This window comes from Triturus cristatus, chromosome 6 (assembly GCF_964204655.1).
Source record: "Triturus cristatus chromosome 6, aTriCri1.1, whole genome shotgun sequence".
NCBI lineage: Eukaryota > Metazoa > Chordata > Amphibia > Caudata > Salamandridae > Triturus > Triturus cristatus.
The window spans coordinates 1557211186-1557224253 of record NC_140589.1 but is presented as its reverse complement, the minus strand read 5'-3'; positions in this window follow the sequence as shown (position 1 = coordinate 1557224253).

Sequence of the window (13068 nt, the reverse complement as noted above, 5' to 3'; positions counted from 1 at the left end):
ATATAGTGCCGCATGGAACTTTTCATTTACTCCAATAGTGTGTGTGGCACTGATCCGGCAATAACAGTTTTTATCCAGCAACTGTGTCATGGCTTCCTTGTTATACATCTGTAATGGCCATAGGACTATGTTGCCCCCTTTGCCTGACCATCGCACCACAATATCAGTTCTTTGTTTGATTTTCTGCACTAGATTGGTATATTCTGTCCTTTGATTGTGTTTGGTCTTGATGAACTCTCTGCTACTCATTAGAGCCAGTTCTTTGAGGTCTTTGGTTACCTTTTCAGAAAACATGTCAATTTCATCTTTGGGCATCATGGGAGAAAAGATGGATCTTGGTTTGAAAGGAGTGTGTATGGTACCATTTATGTCTATATATGATCTGATTGCCACTTCAAAGGTGATATTTGGCTTGGTGTTTCTTCATGGTCCAGTTTTGCCAGACCTTGCAAGAGGCTTATATCTGCCACAGAAAGAGAACCTGTAGCGGCAGCGGTCGTAATTTGTGTCTCATTTTCTGTATCATTCCTCATTGTATTGAAGAAATGTTTGCGCAGTTTGAGCTTGCGTGTGAACTGGTGTACATCTATCCTCGTTTGGGTATAATCAAAGTTTGTGTTTGTACAATAAGATAATCCTAGAGATAAGATCCTTTTCTCATCTGGCATTAAATCCATGGTTGATAAGTTGATTACTGTGTTATCGGTTTCAGTCTGTGCCATCATCTGCGTCTGTTCCTTCTGTATGCCGGTTTTGCAGCTTTTTGTGTTGTGTTTTCCCCATCTCCGATCTTTCCTTCTCCTTCTTTTTGATTTGCAGTCTTTGTCTTTATTTGTTCTTGCCTGGTTGGTCTTGGTCTTAGGCTCATAATATGTTCTAGACATAAAAAACCGAACTCCTGAATAGGTGTAGGTGCTCTGCGGTTCATATTGCCTCTTACCTCTCCTTCTGGGTCTGATTCTATTTCAGAACTCAAATCCGATTCACTTGGATCCCTAATGCGTGAAGAATTCTCTGCTGAGGAAGATCATTGCTGATGGCGAATGTTATCGATTTTTTTGAGAAGGTATAGATTCTTCCGTTAAGATAGTCATTCCTATCACGCTGGAATTTCATGGCTTTCCTGTCTTTAATTATCTGCTCATGTTTCAGTATTCTTGGGTTTATTTCTGCCAGATTTTTCTTTACATCCTCTTGGTTATCTAATTTTTCCAGTTCTTTGTAGATTTGATTGATCCTGACTAGAAGTTTTTCACGGTCACTCGTGGCGAATTTAATCAGAATTTGTAACATATTTCTGGATGACTGTGCGCTGTTATCTGCCCACATCTGTAACATTGCAGGGTCTGGGTTCTCATATGTGGGCGCTACCAGGATCCTCAGGCCTCTAGGAATACGGCCCACGTCTAGGTATCTTTGCAATGATCTACATTCCCACCACTTCGAGACCTCATTTCTACGTAATTTTTCTAGCTCGTTTGTAAGTCTTTTGAGTTCACAGACTGGCGGCACCTCTCGCGGTACATTACTGGTAGATGATGCTGCATTACTTATGTCAGCGCACAAAATATATCCAGGGCCGCCTCTTCCCGCTTCTTAACCCAGTCCTCGGCCATCTCTAGGAATTGTAATTCTTTGACACCCACAGCCTGCACTTGCAAATTACGGGACTACCTCTCCCATAAGCCACCTGTAGGGATTGTTGACTGCACACACAACTCACTCACGGGCTTACCTGAAGCTCGGATTGCCCTTCAGCGACCTTGAGGATCAGGGCGCCCGCTTCCGTGAAGTATGTTCAGCAATCTTGTCCCTGGATTATGGCTTCGGGGGCTTTTCGTATTCCTTTTTTCGTAACGAGACTTCCACACCGTTTCCGGTGACGAAGAGCTCCAGAACGAGGAGGGTCAGCGTGAAAGATTCCGGAAAGTCTTTATATATTATACCAGTCCTGGTCACAGGTGAGGAAACAGGTGCTGACTCCGTGGGTAAATTAATCAAAGAGAAATATTTATTCCGTTACGATGGCCTAGACGCGTTTCGGCGGTCTTGCCGCCTTGCTCACTACATGAGGCATCTCTGCGTTTGACAAGTTATATCTACTTCACAAGAGCACTGATTGGGCTAGTTGTCGCAGCAACTGGCTACTGATCATAGACATAGAAAACATTTCAGGTATGTCAACCATGCTGGTATATAATGGTAAAACGAAAAGAAATACACATACATACACAAACATTGTCGTGTTGTTGTCGCTAATCCTGCTTAGTTACAACAATTAGTATGCACATATCAGTGAAAATTTGTTTAGAATCGTTACTGTGAAAACAATATAAGTATAAGAAAAGAATATATATATATATATATATACGTTTAAATGGCAAGAAAACATGGCTACAATCTGGATATAATGAGCAAACACTTCTGCATTGTACTCTCTGTCTTTCCTTTATTTGATGTCCTTGATATTGATAAATCTAGATAATAAATCTAGATGATGGTCAATGTCATCTCGACCCAGGCACCAGAGGTGTTGCATGAGTTACGCTGGTCTAATCAGTCATTGGAGGGCAGTCAGAATTTGTTTCTGGAATCTGTTTGGCTGCCCAATTGGTCATCCGCTCCAGTAAGGATATTTTTACGGTTCACTCTCAAAATTGAGCAGAGGTGTTGGAGCCCTCCTAGTACAGTATATTCTCAAATGTAGTACTCAATCCTTTCATAAGTTTCTGAAAGTTGGATGGACCCTTTACTGTACGGGGATACACTATCCTGCTTTTCGAGATGAATGAAGCAGTTTGGCCACAATGTGCCATATTTTTGTAGTATTCAGTTATTACTAAGTCTTTTGTACAAAAGGAATGATTTATACACAAAGGGGCATATTTATCAAAAACAAGTTTTGCGAGTCCTTATTAGCGAATTTTAGCAAATCGCTATTAAGGACTCGCAAAATGAAATGTATGTGGGTTTCGCAATATTAATTGCGACTCCTACGTATTCCTTAATTGAGAATCATAAATTGCGATTCCCAATTAAGGAATACCTTCTCATTCATTCCTTTGGGCCTAGAGGCCCATAGATAGGAATGAATGGGAAGACATTCGCAATTTGCAAGTACCCATTAGGTACTCGCAAATTGCGAATGCAATTTCAAGTGTGCCAGGGTGTCAAAAGGACACCCTGTTGCACCCCTGAAATATGCATGTGTGCATATTTGGCACACATACATGCCCTAAGGGCTTGTATGTGCCCACATGGCACTTTTAAAAGTGCAAAAAAGTGCATTTTTCTAGGAAATCGCAAATTACCACCAACTTGAAGTTGGTGATAATTTGCAATTTCTTAATGCAAATTCGCACAACTTGGGTGCTTCTAGAATTGCATTTAAGGAATTGCAATTTGCAATTCCTTAAATGTATTTGCAAAATAGGGAATCTCAAATTCTGCGATTCCCTATTTTGCGATGGCCTTTTGGGATGACACATTCCAAAAGGCTTTTTCCCGTTCGCAAACGGGCCGATTCTTGCCAACGGAAAAAAGGCTTGATACATATGCCCCAATGTTTTACAGCTCAATATGTTGTAGATGTACTTGTTTTTGTAATTCACAAAGTTTTTTCAGGCTATGTATGGCAACTTGTGACTTTCACAGATTGACAAGAACACTTTCGGAGCTATTTGAGAGTTTCATTTTGTACTTCAGGACATGCAAAGATTTGTCCTGCAAACTTCCGTTATTTTTCTCCACAACTGAGAAAATCAGGAAGTTGAGCTTTGGGTAGAAACTCAGGATTTTCATGATCTTTTTTTAAGCAATTGTTATTTGTGTTGAACAATCTGGAGGAAAAGCTAAGCAAGGTATGCACATAGGTAGTAAAAGTGTTTCATTCTGTGCAGTAGAATATAAACTGAGAAGGATCACTTATATGTTAAACCGAAAGAAACATGTAGCTCTCTATAAAACGACTCAAAAAATAAATACATCATATCCACATGTATATTTGCTCATGCAGAAATCTGATGAGCAACCTTTGAACTTTTATCTTGCTTTTTCATGGGGAAATCAGGAACATTGTTTTTACAATGGAGAAGTGCCATTAGAGTGGGAAAGGGCCAGAGAAGAATTTGTGAATAGCCACAGACTCTCCACGTTTGGGTTCGTGGATCTTCTATGCTGCAGGGTCAAATAATTGATGTGGAGACAATTGGGCATCTCTCGAAATGTCAACCCTCACCCTTCCTCTTCTCACTGCACCCTTTGAGAAGAGTGAATGCTTCAAACCAAACATAATGCCCAAACATTGCATGAATTAGCCTTTTAATTTCTTCGTAAAACGGCAGCTGCATAAACATATTAACATTTCTTTAATGTTTTCAGTAAATAAAAAAGCAGTAATTTACAATCATATGCTGAGTAGTCTGTACACCACATCATCTGTTACAGTTTAACTATCCGTTTATTACAACAATAATTCCACTTTTCACACTGTGCTCCAGCACTTTGGAGACCATAAATTCAAAACACCCCATTACACGCTCCCCCCAACCAGCTTCCTCCGTTCAATATTTGGTATATATTTTTTTCTTTTTAGGAGGAGTCATCTTGTGTGTCCCTAGTTTGCCCTTCCCGTCTCTGGGTGTCCTCTATTTCCCATTTCTCTCCCTCATTTAAATCTTGTTGTGTGGGCGAGGTCATCACAACTATCTCCTGTATCATCATCCCCCAGGCTAGTAGCCCCTCTGGTAGCTTCTCATCTTGTCTAGTTTTTCTCTTGTAGTCCTCCTCTTCTGTCGCCCATTCCTTAAGGTCTGTCCTCCACCTGTCTATGGGTGGGCCCGGTGGGGTCAGCCAGTGTATTGCTATTTGTCTCTTTGCTACCGTGAGTCCTAATATCAAAAAGCGTCTGGTTGTCTTACGTTTTAAGTTTCTCTTACGTTTTAAGTTTCTAGGTATCAGTCCAGAAGGCAGGTTCGTATTTCCAGTACTATCCTCCATCCTGTCACTTTGCCAAGCTGGTCTATTACCTCTGTCCAGTAGTCTAGTATTTTGGGGCACTGGCAGACCATATGTACTAAATTAGCCTGCATGTACTGACATCTGGGGCATCGTGGGTCTCGCCTTGCATTGATCGTGTGTAATGGTCTGGGGGAGAGGTACGTCATATGCACTATATTATATTGCATCCGCTTGAATCTGGCACTTATCGACACTTTACAAACACCCTCATGGATTTTCTTCCAATCTGTTGGCGTCAGAGGCTGGTCGCTGACATCCTGCCACCTCTCTTCTATCTTAAGGGGCTTGCCTTGTCTATCCTTCCTCAATGCGTGGTACAAGTGACTTACAAATGTATGCCCTCCTGCCACAGAGATCATAGTGATTAATGTTGGTGAATGTTCTGGGGCCTTTGGGAATGTCGGCCAGAGCTGCCTAGCTGCCTAGCTGGGGCTGCTATCTTTGCATATTGCAAGAATTGCCCATCACCTAACTCAAATGTTTCCATCGTTTCTTGGTAAGTTATGAACCAACCTTCAGGGTATAGATCTGCCAACATCAGGCAGCGTCCATCCTTCCATTTCGCAACTGCCATTGCCTGTTCTATCTGGGCAAACTGTGGAATAACCCAGACATCTGCTTCTGGTGTGAAGGGCCCCCTCTTATTTACTTTTTTTACCGTCCTACCCCATATCTTGGCCATTCATCACATCAAGGGGGTGGGGTGCATCTCGTATGCCTCTTCCATTCATAAGTAGGGCTGCCAGTCGCTGTCTACCATAAGTACCCGCTAGTAGTGCTCTCTCCCAAGAGGGGTCTGTGTCTAGCCACAATATTGCTTGCTATAACTGCGACGCCAGATAATAGAGCTCTAGTTCTGGAATTTCCAGGCCCCCTATGTCCCGCTGCTGTTTCATTACCTCTAGGCCTAATCTGCAGCGCTTCCCGATTCACAACAGCAATGTTAGTAGTACATCTAGTTCTTTAAATACATTACACGGGATCTAAAAAAAAAAGGCCCCCTGCATAACATAGAGGCATCTAGGTAGTACCACCATTTTTTTAAGGCAACTTTGCCCATCAGGGACAGCTCCAAAGTATTCCAGAAGTTTACGCTCCTGTGTAACCCCTTTATTATCCGTCCCATATTCAGATCGTAGAAATGATCTCTCTCCCTGGAGATACGTATACCCAGATATCGGACAGTTTCCAATTCCCAGGGGAGCTCTAATTGTGGGAGTTGGGACTCTTCACTACTCTCAGTGTGTCTGATTGAATATAACTGTGTTTTAGACTTGTTGATTCGTAGTTCCGAGGCTTCCCCAAAACTGTCCAGGGCTCTGATTAATATTGAAGTAGAGTGCATCGGGTGTCTTAGATACACTAATGCATCATCCGTATAGAGGGACACTACGTGTTCTGTTGGTCCTATTCTTATGCCGTGTCCCTTCAATGACAATCTCATGTGACAAGCTAGTGGCTCCATTGCTATGGCAAACATTCGTGGGGAGAGCGGGCAACCTTTCTGCGTCCCTCTATGGAGCGATATATTTTCTGACAGATAGCGTACTGTATGGACCTGAGCCGTTGGCTTCGCATATGGTGACTTTACCCATTCGATGTACTGCTGACCTACACCCATTTTTCCAATACAAGCCAGATATAGTCCCACACTTGCTCTATGTCTAAAAAGGATAAAGCACTTTCCTCCAGATTTCCACCCAAAGTCTGCATAACATGCGCGAGGCGGAGGATATTCCGTAGGATAGTCCTACGGGAAATAAATCCCAATCAGTCCTCGTCTATAAGCTGGCGGAGATATGGGAGTAATCTAGTGGCTAAAACATGGCTTATGAGTTTCAAATCCACGTTCATCATTGATATTGGCCTGTATGAGTTCAGTAGCATAGGGTCTTTCCCTGCCTTAGGGACCAGCACTTTGAGCACTTCCCACATTGAACTCAGTAGTTCTTACTTCTCTCGTGCCTCAGCTAGAGTCTCAAGCAATCTGTGTACAACCAGATCCGAAAATTCCTAATAGAATTCAGCCATAAGGCCGTCCGTGCCCTGTGATTTTGATGTTTTCATATGTTGAATCGCGTTTTTTTGTTCTATTTTAGTCATTGGGGCACCGAAGGCTTCCTGGGCTTCAGGGTCTAATCTGGGCAGTGCTATCCCATCCAGGAATGTTTCAATAGTTGAGGTGGGTGCAGAATTTTGGGGTTCTATGTATACTTTATTAAGGTGTTCTGCAAATACTGCATTTATTTTGTGTTGAGTGTATACCATTTTATTTTTTCCGTCTCTCATTGCTAGTATTGGTTTGGGCTGTGTATCCATTTTAATGAGGCGTGCCAGAAGAAGTCCCGATTTTTCCCCCTCTGTGTATGAATGCTTTCTACCCTTATTTCGATCATATTCATCCAGCCTGTCCCACAGTTCCATGGCCTTTTCTCGTTGCTCTGTCCATCTCTGGGGACCCTCTCCATCTGTGGGGAGTGCTGCATTTAGAGCGGGTAGGTTCCGCTCTTGACACTGCAGGTCTCGTTCTATCACTTTCTTAACCCCCACCACAGTTGCCATACATACTCCCCTAAGCACCACCTTCATTGCGTCCCAGTCTACTGCCCTAGTACTGGTTGTCTTCCAATTTCATCAACACCCCCCTTCCCCACCCACAGGAAGTAGCTCCACATTCCCGTAGCTCCAGAAATGGCCTACAGACCGGGGACTCCACCCCAAACCTCTCTCCCCCCCTTATTACCTTACCCTTATCAATTGAATACAAAACAAACAGAATTAGAAAGGAGAAGAACAAGAAACGATTTGAATCTAGTCCAATTAAGTAACCTCTACTGTGTGGCCAGACCACCAGACACTGTGATACCCAGCAGGACCATTTGGGCCCACTAGGCTGCACATGTGGATGGCAGCTGGGAAGTCCTATTAAGTTCTAGTGGCGGAGCCACGCAGCACAATGTCCTCTTAGGTGTCCCTTCCTGATGTGCACCCACCCAGCCCCCTTCCCATACCCTCCTCCGACCGGAAGCCATCAGTGCGCCCTTTCACTGCTGATCACAATCTTCCCCATTATCATTTACTCACAGGTCGATGTTTCATTTTCTCTTCTTCCCTGGCCCCCACCTGCAGCATGGTCAGACTCCTCGATCACCCCTCCTCCTTCTGGGGTTCCATCTGTCTGAGATTGGGTCTCTTGCACCAGGCAGAGTTGGGAATACTGATTCTGGAGCGGTATAGTTGCCGTTTCTATCTGTAAAGTTCCATCCACGTCAACCAGGATGCCTCCAGTCTCTGGTGCCTCTTGTGGAGTGGGTCTTTGTTCTATGGCTTCTCAGCACTGACCTCGATGTCGTCTGTGACATGTCCGCTGCTCTCGCCATCCCTGGTTCTGGTCTGGTCCAGCCAGACCTATCAAATCCATCCCGTCCATTGCATCTTGAGGCGTGTCATAAAAATGGACCCTATCCAGCTGTACATGGAGTCTCGCTGGAAGGAGCAGGCTGTATTTAATGTTATGTTCTTGTAGGCACCGTTTGAGTCCCAGGAAACCGTTCTGGAGCTCCTATACGTTTCTGGTGTAATCGGGGTATATATGGATGGCCTGATCTTAGTATGTTGGCAGGCCATTGACACGAATATACTGCAAAATTATATCTCCCTCTCTATAATTAAACAAGTGAGCTATCAGAGCTCTAGATGGTGATCCCAGGCTCGACGTGGGCATAAGGGCACGGTGGGCTCTTTCAATGGCAAAAGATTTTGAGAGTCTGATATTGTCGATGGCAGTGGTAATCCAGTTCTCCAGGAATACATCTGCTGCTGGTCCTTTGGCCTTTTCGGGAAAACCCAAGAATCTAAGGTTGTTCCTCCGCGAATGCCCTTTCGCATCTTCCACTCTGGCTTCCATATGATTGGACTGAGTTTGTAGTGAGGAGACCGTTGTGTGGAGCCTTTGGACCTCTTCCTGCAGTGTTACCACTTTCTCTTCAGTGTTCATGACTCTTTCTGCCACCTTCCATAGATCTAGGTGCAAATGATTAATGTCCATCGCCATTGTGTCCATCTTTGTCTCTACTGCCACCCGGTAATCTCTGATGGCTTCTAAAATATCCACTTTATATTGCGCCATTGCGTTCTAATTGGTCGAGTTGTCCGAGTCTCGTCAGAACTCTTCCGCTGGTCCAGGGCCCGAAACCATGTCCTGTACAATTTTGTTGGACTGGCCACCTCTTGTTGGCTTATCCTTGCCCATTGTGGGACAGCACATTGATGTCTTTAATTGGACTGCAGGGTCTATCTGCCACCTAAAATATTCCGGGCTTTTCCCCCTTGCTTTGTGGTTTGGATCAGTCTTTAGGCATCAGGGGTTGGGGGGGTGGAGGGGAGCCCCTGGATAATTTACGTTTTCCCTGACTCACAACTGCCCTTCGTGATCTTCAAAAACTGGTCCTCATATGAGGTCGTTGTTACCCCCTTGTTTGGGTTGCTATTTTTGATTTGAAGGCCGTATTATTGTTGGTTTTGCTTGGGTCAAAGTAAGCTCACTGTTGGCCTTGACCATATTTTCCTTCTTTTGCTGGGCCATAATCACCTCTTCTGCTGTGGTTCTGGAGCTTTTTGATGGTATTTTGTCTTTGCGCCGCCCATGCGCCCTCTACGTCACTCAGTCGACCTGCTTGCCTGCTTTGGGTGCTATTCCGCTGGGACCCGGTTCTGCCAACTGTTGTTCCGGAGCGCCTTCATTCAGTAGGGCCAGTGCTCCTGTGTTCCACTTTAGGGGCCTCTGCTCTAAGGTCACTGTACTCACTCCGACCACCCACTCTCTACTGTGCCGTGTCCATCTCCATCAACCACGAGAGCCCGGCACTCCTTTCGTGGTGCGTCATACCTCAGAGCCCCCAGGCGTAGCTGGCACAGTTCCTCTGCCACCTAAACCCCACTTAGGGCCTATTCAGGTGTTGAGAGCAGCATCAGGACACCTCAGGCAGGCCCCACCTCGTCTACAGATGTCAGGCCCGTTCCGTGCGAGCCCACCACCGGGCTTGCCTCCAACCACACGACTGTGTCTCCGGGGTCCAGACCTCCGAGTATGCCGCCGCCGCCACCACGAGGGCCACCCTTCAGCCACTGGCCGCGGCGCAGCCCTACTCAGTGGACTGGGTAGTCTCAGGCAGCTAGGCCAGGCACCGCCATTCCCATGTCATGGCATTCAATAATCCGCTGATTCTCGGAGGGTTTATTTCCGTTGTTTCTCGGCGACAGGTTGCTGTTTTGCTTAGCATTTGGGTCCAGGTGAGCTGCAGCAACTTTTCCTAAGGCTGCGCTGTCAGTTCCGCCAGGATATCTGCAGGAATCCATGTTCACAGGTCGGAGCTCTGCTTCAGTGTGACCACACGGTCATCTTGTCGGGCCACACACCCCTGCATAAACATATTAGTGATGCAATACTTTCCAGACTGGTTGTAAGGTTGTGTATTTTGTGTGATCCTTTTAAACATTCATATTGTTCTGACTTGAATAAATTATTTTGGCTGAACGTAACTGCTTGGAACACTTTATTTTGCTAGTTAATGCCATTTCCATGAATGATCTATCGATATATTTTCAGTCTACATTCACGTTGGTGGACTGTAAAGACTGCCCACTACACGCTACTGAATTTTCAATGTAACATTTTCATTGGAACTATCTAATCATGCATTCATAAATTGTCACTAAATTTGAATTCCACAGCAACTAAAACAATTTTGGAATAATAGGATATAAAATAATAATCTGAACGTTTTCTGTTGATAGATTCAATTGCAAAAGATAGCAACTGAACAAAAAAAAATTTTTTTCAACTTCTGTTTCCTTTGTAAATGGAAGGTGAATCCTTCTGTTCACTTTAAAATGCCCTACTGTAGTTTAACATTCCCCTAGAAGAAGTGAGCACTGGACAAGAACACTTCATGATTTTACAAGTAATTTAAACTCAATTTAAAATTTCAATTTCTCAGATGTAGGCAGTCTGAGCAGAGCAATGTCACTCTGCTTCTTACGCATATATCATGAAGTATACTATTCAGCAGTGCGAGTAATAAGAAAAGCTTTTTAGATTACATTCCTAATGAAAATTGAAGCAAATGGATTTGTAGGTTCCAGCCAAGGATTTTTCAAACATACCTCTTCAAAAAGTGCCTTTCATAACTTCGTTAAAATGCTTAGCAGCGCAAGGAAACCTTTGAGGTGTTTGGTAGTATTTGCTGTAATTCTCCCTACTCTTGCTGAATTTGAATTGTATTATCCCTAATAACATTTGATTAGGACTTTATTCAGCATTCAGAAGGAACCACTGGGCAGATTGTCACCCTTTAAAATTGTTTTTTTAATCTAACATAAGAAAGAGATAACTATTAAAATCATCTCCCACAAGTTTCTCTCTTAGGGTATGCATATATGAATATTGCTCCCAAAACCAATGGCACCTCTTCAAAAAATGAGGGCCTAATTCCGAGTTGCTCCGTAAATGGGTGGTAACTATCACATGCACTTAATCCAGCTATTCATTCGTTTTTGACAGATGCAAAAGTGTACGTGTCAGTGTCCAGTATTCATGCACCTGTGCTGCATATATTAGGAAATGACTGCAATCTCTGTAACATTATGGTGAATCCTCTCAGGGTGCGCTAACCGTGTGCTCTGAATCTAGTGGGCATAATTCACTCTTGTGTCTCTCTATGCCTCCACCAGTGACCACATACACAGAATTATGAGGAGCAGTGGTTGAAACTCGTAAAGGAACATGGAATAAGAGAGAAAGAGAGACACTAGACTGCTCCACACTGGCTCGTCACTTCTATTGGTCAATGATGTCTACAGTATGTAATGGGTGTCTAAAAAGCAAAAGAAATCATTAGTAGATTGCAATGAAGGTTCTGTGTTTAACTGTAATAGCGAATTAACATACCTTAGCAATAGCTCTAAGTAACCATCTCCCTCAACTTTTATGTGGAATTTATAACTCCTGAAACTAAACACAAGAAATGAATTCCTGGCTCAAATACATTTTCACTCCCACTACTTCCTTTGAATAGAATAACTCCCTCAAGCTAGGTGAAGATGAATCATAGTTTCGATTTGACTTTGGTAAAACTGCAAAGTAATTAACATCAATAATATTCTCTATTTTATTTTGGCATTTCCTATAATCCCACTAGAACGCTTATACCTTATGCTTTTACAGGCATATATATTAGCAACTCATATCACGATTGCCTAGCAAAGAGGCTGAAGGCCATGTGGGAAATGTGCCAAGATATTTAAGATGGTACAAAAGGGGGTGGTGATGGACGGAGCATCAGAACCAATCAAACACTCACACCCAGTCAACAGATCTGGGTTTGATCCATCACCATTCTTTAGCCCACTCTGCCACCCCAGTTCAGACATGGCCATATGCAAATCACTCTAACCCTGTGCCTCATGGGAACAGTCCAGCCCGAACTGCAAAGCCATGCCTTCCATGGACCGGAAACAAGCTTCCTAGGACCGGTTTCTGGCATTTCAGCCGTCTTCAGCCAGGCTTGCTTGAATCCAGTGGCAAAGTGAGCAAGGGACTCACGTCTGAGCATACCCTGCCAACTTATGGCGAACAAAGCGGTACAAAAGGGGGTGGTGATGGACGGAGCATCAGAACCAATCAAACACTCACACCCAGTCAACAGATCTGGGTTTGATCCATCACCATTCTTTAGCCCACTCTGCCACCCCAGTTCAGACATGGCCATATGCAAATCAGTCTGACCCTGTGCCTCATGGGAACAGTCCAGCCCGAACTGCAAAGCCATGCCTTCCCTGGACCGGAAACAAGCTTCCTAGGACCGGTTTCTGGCATTTCAGCCGTCTTCAGCCAGGCTTGCTTGAATCCAGTGGCAAAGTGAGCAAGGGACTCACGTCTGAGCATACCCTGGCAACTTATGGCGAACAAAGCGGTACAAAAGGGGGGTCATGATGGACGGAGCATCAGAACAAATCAAACACTCACACCCAGTCAACAGATCTGGGTTT